Here is a 9942-nt window from a genome sequence, read left to right as displayed (position 1 = left end):
GACCTTGCTACTCGATTAACGATAAATTGAGGCAAAGCCTCCGATCGTGGACAAGCCACTTTCAGTACTTCCTTCGTCAATATCCCAATCCCATGCATCGATAATAACATGGCATGCGATAAATAACAACGATCAAACATGCATTTAGGTCAATTTAACCTAGGGGTATTTGGTAATTTATCTACTAGGGGTAAAGCGTAAATTTTCTACTTTTAAAGGTATTTCAGTAATTTATCTATTTTAGGGTTTTTCATGCATATTCCTACTTTTCACGTACTAACGAGAATCACGTCGAGGGTTCTTACGAATTGGGCCGTTGGCCCATCATTCAATTTTGACCCATTAAGCCAAAAAATATCGAGGGCACGAAATCATGCACTTTGCGGTCCAAATTTTGCAGCTTACCAAAAACATTAATCGATTTACCTCACGAGCATTCGCACACTCGCAAATCTACAAAATACCGGTTTTCGGCATTTCGCTTTTGACTTTTGCCGATCCGGACTAAGAAAGAGGGTGTTAGTTACACACATTTATGACGATATCCTGACGAGATCCACACATGAACCGCCTACAATTGGATTACTAACACGTTAATCTAACTATTCAAAAATAAACTACGTATTAACCCCTTACAATATTCGGCCAACCACACCTACATATCATAGTAAGCTTATAAGAAATCAATAAGCAACTCATTAACAAATTTTTGTCAATGTTTACCACATAATCATAATTTCACTGCAAGCTGTCTCCTTGAGCAACAGTCACTAAATCATTTCTAACTGGAGCTACGAAACTCCAAATCAAGTCCCGTTAATTTTCCCTGAAAATAGACTCATATATCTTATATCCATAAAAGTTTCATAATTTTTGGTTTTGCCAATCAATACCAGATTTTTCTCAAAGTTTCGCATGTTTCACTGTTTGATTAATCTGACCACTCTTCATTACGAATCAAATTTCTCATTGTACAGAATTCAAAATATGTTCTCGTTTATTTCATTTGAAACTAGACTCAAAAATATTTAATTACATAATTTATTCAGCTTCTAATTCATCTCCCACAATTTATGGTGATTTTCCAAAGTCACGTTACTGCTGCTGTCCCAAGCAGATTTATTACCAAATTCACTCATTCACACATAACTTGCATGCATGTTATTTAAACATGTATATCACCAATCAATCATCACATATCTATGATTTTACTTAAGTATAATCTCCATTTCATCATTTTAAAGCACAACATGTTTGCCGATTTTTCCCCTTAGCATCTAAGGCACATGCATGCTCATTTGTTTGGCTCAACTTCACCTATCTTCCATTTTTCATCAAAAGAACATGAAACAAAAACCATTTCCTTCATTTTAATTCATGACTAAATGCTCACAACACAACTAAAAACCAAAATATGCTTCAAGAGTTAAGGTAGAATTAAGAAGAACTCATGAACCTCAAAATAAAAGCAAACTACCATGAACTTACCTTCAATTTTTCTTCCCCAAGTGACCGAACATTCAAGAGCTTTCTCCTCTCCTTTCTCTTCTCTAACTTTAGGCTATGATGAACAAAGATGGACAAAACTTTGTTCTTTTCACCCTCTTTTTTTTTAATAAAATTTCATATTTCATCCATTTAATTCTTTAATACAAAAGACATGAAATGCCCATTATGGAACATTTACCTAACCCATTATCATGAAACATTTACCTAACCCATTATCATGGAACATTTACCTAATCCATTATCAATTTGTATCAATTTGTACCATAAATTATGGATATCAAGTGCACATTTTGTCTACAACAACATGATGACCAGCCACTACATGTAAAATGGGAGGTTTGTCATGCAAATCCTCCTATTTTGCACTCCTATTTATTTGGACACTTCAATTTAGCCTATAGCATTTTCAAACATTTTCACATAGGTCCTATTTCATAATTTCACCCCCTTTTTCTTATGGAACAAAAATTAACTAAAATTGCTGGGTTCTATCTTAAGCTTGGGCCTTCTAGAGGCCCACTAACATAATTAAACCTATGCCAACATTCACAGAATTCCCGAAAATTGGGGCGTTACATGAATGGTTACACATAATTATCTGAAAAACAAGAAAAATGAAGGTTATTGATATATGGAGACATGAGACATTGATATATGAATATGGAATATGTTTGATAAATGTGTTCATTCATAATTATGGAATTGTGTACCTCATATGTGCTATTTACATAAAGATGGTATTTCAAATACTTTGGTGAATAAAGCTTAAATATGAACTAGTATGAAATCGAGACAAGTTGTTATGAAAATATATTTAAATTATCTGTAAGTGTTTCGTACTCCTCGGTAATGCCTCATACTCTATTTTGGCAACGAATACGGGTAGGGGGTGTTACAGGGCGTGTCTCTAGCCGTGTGATGCAAGTCAGTATGTATGCCCTATTTCCACACGGCCTGTGACATTGGCATGTTTAGTGGCTGTGTGAGGCACACGACCTGTTTACACGAGCGTGTGAACCATGTATGCATGAAAATTTTCAAGTTTCCTAAGGTTTTCAAATGTTATTAGTTTAGTCGCGAACCTCTTCCAAGCATGTTTTAAGGTCTCGTAGCGCCTTATAAGGGACATTGTGATTATATTTGATTGATGTTTATGTGAAAATGGATTTATGTATGAGAAATATATGATTTATGTTGTGATTGGTCTGTAATGCCTCGTAACCCTATTCCGGTGATGGATACGGGTTAGGTGTGTTACAGTTCACATTCAACTCAAGCATAAAATTTAACATTTTTATCGTTTATCGTTTGTAGGGCACTCTAATTAATCGGGCACTTTCATTTATCGGGCTTTTAAAGAGTATCTGATTATTTCACATTTTTATGGCATTTATACAATTCACAACACAACAATTAATTCAAGCATAAAAATATATATAATTTATTTACACGAACTTACCTCGACAATTGTTCATGTACAAAAAATCTACTAATCCGACATTTTCCTCTATTTCTAGTTCTAACTCAGAATTTTGTCTATCCAAATCTATACGAGTAAATTTAACATCAATTTACCACATTATATATTCATGTGGACTAAATTTTCATCCTAGGAAAAATTACCATTTTGCCCCTAACTTTTCTATAAATTACCATTTTGTCCCTAAGCACGAAAAATGAAATTCATGAAATTCGACCCTCTACCCAAGCCTAGCCAAATCATACATACCACTTTCACAACACATACATTTCAAAAATTTCAGCATTTTCCATGGATTTTCGATTTTCACCATTTTTCATTTTAGTCCCTAAATCAAGTTTTCATGAAAAATCACTTTGGAAAAGTTGTTTATCTTTCATCAATCTTTCATTTTCTACCATAAATTTCAAATTTCCAGCATATACATCCTTGAACCAATTTTTATACCATGATAAATTTTCAAATTAATCCCCCAAATTGATAGTTTAGGTTATCCCGATTTCAAAAATATCAAAATTACTAAAAACGGGACAAAGAAACTTACCCAATTTGACCATGAAAGTTTCTTCTCTCTCTCCTAGGGTATAAATGTTTATTTTGGGGAATAATATGAGAAAATATGATTTTTATTTTCTTTTCATCTTTTTAATTAACTATTTTAGTTGAATTCCAATTTAGTCCCAGCCTTTTACTCATTTTCCATGGATGAATCATCCAAAAATATCTACATACTTTTTACTAATGGTATAATTACAATATAAGGACCTTAATTATTAAATTTCATAGCTATTTGATCCTTCTAGATACTAGAATCCAACTTTTGCATTTTATGCGATTTGGTCCTTCTCGTAATTAAGCACTTAATCGGTCAAATTTTATTTTCAAAATTTTCACATGTCATTTCTAGTATAAAATGGATCATATAATAAAATAAAAATTAATTTTATTTTTTGGCTCGAATTTGTGGACCTGAGACCATTGTTCCGATTTCATCGAAATTGGGCTGTTACAACTGATGGCTTCTTTTTTTGTTTACTAATTAATGCTTTAACGATTATTATAATTAATACTTAAAACAAAGTTCACCGAATTAAGTGTGTTGAGTTATGGCTAAGGTATTTTCCGCTCTAGATATGGCTTGAATTCAAATCGTGTTAGTCGTGTTGTTGTTATGGCTTTACCATCCTCTCATAATTCACAAAAAAAAAAAAACACAGTTCACCAATCTACTCGTTTAGTAGATTTGTTAAGAGTATAATGTTGTAAGTGAAATGATATATATGAAAATCAGTTCATAAACTTAATGAAAAACATAACATTCTATTTGTAGAACTAATTATTTATTTTCCGAAACCTCACCATTCTTTTAAATTGCAATTTGTTTAATGATTTATTGACATTTCGTTGACAATCATTCTATGGGTCATCAATAGGGATACCATCACTAAGACCTGGATTGGTAGCCTGAGAAGTAGGGGAGGAACTAGCGAGATCGCTAAGCTGTAGAAGCTCCAATTTGGTGCACTTGCGGTCGCCATCGCGATGAGGCGTGGGTAGAAAGCGCCGAGAAAAATCAAAACCAAAGCAAGAACAACAAGTTGGCGTGCCATTTTTGTTTCAAAATGTAGTCTCTGTGTTTATTAAGCAACAATTTTTTTAAAAAAAAAGAGAGAAAGAAGTGATTAGCAATGGAGAGATGCAATATGTTTGTTATCATGACTAGCGTATTAATACTAGTAAATTACCGAATATAAGGGCAATTAATTTTCTTTTAATTTTAAACTTAGCCACTAATCATACTATTTTTAAGTTCGGCAATTCTATAATTATTGAAAATTGGGATTGGTGAATGTTAATTATTAGAATGGCCAAAAATAGATTAAACTGATTTCATTTTATATCATTACTAATGGTGTAAATATCAAATAATACATTAATTTTGATCTAATGTGTAATGCCATACATATGAAAATAAATGTATGTATTCTTTTTTAAATACGTATAATTGAATCAAAATCAAACTTTCATTTATATATTAAAACCACATATCGAGGTCTAGGTGTATAATTAAAGTTGATGTAACAAATTGCACATTGGACCAAAGTTTATGTATAAATTTGATATATATCTCCTTTCATAAATTATTCTTAAAATTTTCTGTTAATTGCACTACACATCCTCAAACAATGTCTCTCATTTTAAAGTCGACCCAAATTTCAAAACATTCTAATTACATCTCAAAGCTACCTATATGAAATCAATCAAGCATTGCCATTATACAAGCCCTTAATTTAACTATTAAATGGCTTATAAAATGTGATGTGACATTTTAGAGGAGAGTAAAATGTTGTTGTATAAGTTTTAAAATTAAAAACTAGATATAGAGTAAAACCGAAAAAAAGAGAAAGGAAACAATAATTTCTCTAAAAGCTACACTAATGAGGTATTGGACCCTCTCCATCTTTGATGCGATACTCACAGGTTCAACTATCATATTTCTAAGGCACGAATCAGACTCCAAAGACCAAAATTTACCAATACTTATGCCCCTACAATTGCATTTAATGCTCAAATTAATGCCTATAATGACTACAAATCATCTAGAGGATATAAATAGAGTTCAAGAACACTCATAGCAAGATAAGAAACAAGGTAACAAAGTTTATTGTGCATAATTCCAATCTTTTTAATGTATTTCTCATATTTTCTCATGCACCCACTTGTGTAATTATTTATTTAAATCTTTCAAGTGATGTAAAATCATTCGAGTGGCCAATATTGTTGTAAATTAGTCTTTAAGAGGTATTCTTTGTTCAAAATTTATTTCTTATCTTAGTAAGGGTTTACTTAAGGTTTTCAGATGAAAACCTTAAGGGGAAACTGTTCTATCTTGCATACTTAAAATATAGTGATTTTAAAGGTTAAACATTGTCCTTGAAATTTTCAAATTCGTGAATTTGGAAAAATCTTTAGTTGTGGTAAGTTAAGGTAGTGGAGTTAGACTATAGGGGTCGAACCACTATAAATCCTTATGTTGATTTTTCTTTTCAATATTTCTTCCAAAATTTTAAAACATCAATCCATCCCTCCTCTTGGTGTATATTGAGCTTTAAACATCGTTAATATTTACTGTATAAAAAAATATCTTGAAAGTTGTTTTTTCAATTAAAATTCAAGAAGATGGTGTATTGTTTAAAATTCAGGGATTCGTGGTGCAATGACACAAAGTTGTTAAAGGAAAAATGTTCAAATCGTTCAGTAATCACTTTAGCTGCTGATTGTGAAAATGGATCATGGATATGGATTTGAAGTTTAAGAAAATATTTGAGAAAGATGCTGTGAAACTCGAGTAATCTTTCACGTTGGAGGAGTTTAAGGAAGCGGTATGGAGTTGTGACACCACTGGTTTGTGTTAAATTCACATTGGTTTATATGAAATATAATGGCATGGCTACAACCTTGGCTACTGCTGGGGTGAGAAGATCAACATTATTTAAAGTTTGGTAGTAATATATTCTTTATTATTTATTAGTAGTTTGGCCAGATCTCGTCATTTATATGTTTTTTTTCTTAATATAAAAATTATTACATAATGGGACCATTACAAATACCAAATTCCAACTGCCATTGCCAAACACTGATGGCTTCTTTCTTTATTTACTCAATTAATGCTTTAACTATTATTATAATTAATACTTAAAACAAATTTCATCGAATTAAGTGTGTTGACTTATGGTTAAGGTATTCACCGCTCTAGATATGGCCTAAATTCAAATTGCATTAGTCGTGTTGTTGTTATGGCTTTACCATCCTCTCATAATTCACAAAAAAAAAAAACAAAAAACAAAAACACAGTTCACCAATCTACTCGTTTTAGTAGATTTGTTAAGAGTATAATGTTGTAAGAGAAAGGAGATATATGAAAATCAGTTCATAAACTTAATGAAAAACATAACATTCTATTTATATAACTAATTATTTATTTTCCAAAACCTCACCATTCTTTTAAATTGCAATTTGTTTAATGATTTATCGACATTTCGTTGACAATCATTCTATGGGTCATCAATAGGGATACCATCGCTAAGACCTGGATTGGTAGCCTGAGAAGTAGGGGAGGAACTAGCGGTACTGCCAACTGTAGAAGCTCCAGCTGGTGCACTTGTAGGGCTGCCACTGGCGGATGAGGCGTCGGTAGAAACGATGCCGGCGAGAAAAATCAAAACCAAAACCAAAGCAAGAACAACAAGTTGGCGTGCCATTTTTGTTTCAAAATATGGTCTCTTTGTTTATCAAGCAACAATTTTTAAAAAAAAAAGAGAGAAAAGAAGTGATTAGCAACGGAGAGATGCAATATGTTTGTTATAATGATTAGCGTATTAATACTAGTAAATTACCAAATATAACGGCAATTAAATTCTTTAATTTTAAACTTAGCCACTAATCATACTATTTTTAAGTTCGTCAATCCTATAATTATTGAAAATTGGGTTTGGTGAATGTTAATTATACGAATGGCCAAAAATAGATTAAACTGATTTCATTTTATATCATTACTAATGGTGTAAATATCAAAGCATACATTAATTTTGATCTAATATGTAATGCCATCCATATGAAAAAAAATGTATGTATTCATTTTTTAAATGCAAATAATTGAATCAAAATCAAACTTTCATTTATATATTAGAACCACATATCGAGGTCTAGGTGTATAATTAAAGTTGATGTAACAAATTGCACATTGGACCAAAGTTCATGTATAAATTTGATATTTATCTCCTCTCATAAATTATTCTTAAAATTTTGAGTTGATTGCACCACACATCCTCAAACTATGTCTCTCATTTTAAAGTCGACCCAAATTTCAAAACATTCTAATTACATCTGAAAACTACCTATATGAAATCAATCAAGCATTGCCATTATACAAGCCCTTAATTTAACTATTAAATGGCTTGTAAAATGTGATGTGACATTGTTAGAATTAAGTGACCCAAATTCTTATTTAAATAAAATACGATGGAAAATAAAATAAAAGTAAAATCCATATAGAACTAGACTTCTTTTATTTTATTTTAGAATAAGGTTTTTAAACCTTATTAAACTCCATCTATTTTATATTGATTAGGATAAGGTGTTTCAATCCTACTAGAATATGGCTTTGCAAGCCTATAAATAGACATAGTCTATTCCTCTTGTATTTGAGTAAAAAATTTTTCGACATAGTGAATTTTCTTCTCCTCTGCCCATGGTTTTTTTTCGAAAGGGTTTCCACGTAAAATTTATGTGTTCTTTATTTTTATTTATTTTATTCTATTTTATTTTTCACAAATTGGTATCGAGCTTAGGGTTATTCATCTCGATCACGGTAATGGCGTCTTTGAAGTATGAAATTCATTGTTGGATCGCAACACCGATTTGCGTTGTGGCAAATTAAGATGCAAGCGGTTCTTGCAGATGGATCTAGAGGATGCCCTGCTAGGATAGATAAGATGCCTTCGACATTAACAGATGAAGAGAAGAAGCGTAAGGATCGAAAGGCATTAACACAATTACATCGCATTTGTCCAACGAAATTTTGCAGGATGTGATGAAAGAGAAAACCGCCATTGCATTATGGAAGAGGCTAGAACAAATATGTATGTCGAAAACTCTAACAAGCAAGTTGCATATGAAGCGGCGTCTTTATGCTCATCGTTTGGAGGAAGGTGCGTCGTATACGAACACTTAATAGTGTTTAAAGAAATTCTCTCAAACTTGGAGGCCATGGAGGTTCAGTATGATAAGGAAGATCTAGGGTTGATTCTACTTTGTTCGTTGCCCCCGTCTTATTCAACCTTTAGAGACATGATTTTATATAGCCATGAGTCTCTCACAATTGATGAGGTTTATGATTCTTTAACCTCGTATGATAAGATGAAGCATCTTGTGGTTAAACCCAACTCTCGGGAAAGGGTCTCATTGTTCGTGGGAGACAAGACCGGAATGTTGATGATGATCGTGGTAGAACACAGAACGGAATCCTCGTGGTAAATCTAAGGGTAGATCGAAATCTTCAAACAGAGGTAAAACTTGCAACTTCGCAAGAAGAAAGGGCACATTAAATCTGAAGTGCTATAAGCTACAAAATAAGATTAAAAGGAGGCTGCGAATCAAAGGAAAACAACCGAAAATTCGGTGAAGGCGATGTTGTAGAAGACTACGCGATGGTGAACTTCTAGTTGCTTCATCAATGATTCTAAAGTGGCGAGTGGATACTTGATTCAGCTGCACCTTCCACATGAGTCCCAATCGGGATTGGTTTACAACTTATGAAACAAGATCTGAAGGTGTTGTTTTGATGGGAAATAATGCTTCATGTAAAATCGCAGTGTTGGAACAATTAAAGTTAAGATGTTTGATGGAGTTGTCGAACACTTAGTGACGTGCGGCATGTTCCGAATTGAAAAGAAATTTAATTTCGTTGAGTACTCTTGATTCAAAAGTGCAGATACACGGTGAAAGTGGGGTTTTAAAGATTTCAAAGGGTCCCTTGTTGTGATGAAAGGGCAAAGAAAGATTGCCAAGTTATATGTTTCTGAGGGTTCTCTTATTCTTGGTGATGCAATTGTCGCTTCCTCTTCCTTGTCGATGATGATATTACTAAACTTTGGCATATCGCCTAGGGCATATGAGTGAGAATGGCATGGCGTAATTAAGCAAAAGAAGACTTCTTAATGGGCAAGGAATTTGCAAACCTGAATTTCGTGAGCACCGTGTGTTTTGGGAAGCAAAGAGAGTTCGATTCACTAGAGGAATCCATAACACGAAGGAAACGTTGGAGTATATCCATTACGATCGTGGGGGCCGTCGAGTGCCTTCGAGAGGTGGAGCTAATTATATGCTAACCTTTATTGATGATTTTTCCGAAAAGTTTGGGCGTTCTTCCCAAGCGTAAAAGCGATGTGTTT

The sequence above is a fragment of the Gossypium arboreum genome, chromosome 10 (genome assembly GCF_025698485.1).
Source record: "Gossypium arboreum isolate Shixiya-1 chromosome 10, ASM2569848v2, whole genome shotgun sequence".
Lineage (NCBI taxonomy): Eukaryota > Viridiplantae > Streptophyta > Magnoliopsida > Malvales > Malvaceae > Gossypium > Gossypium arboreum.
Note: the sequence above shows the minus strand (reverse complement) of the source record.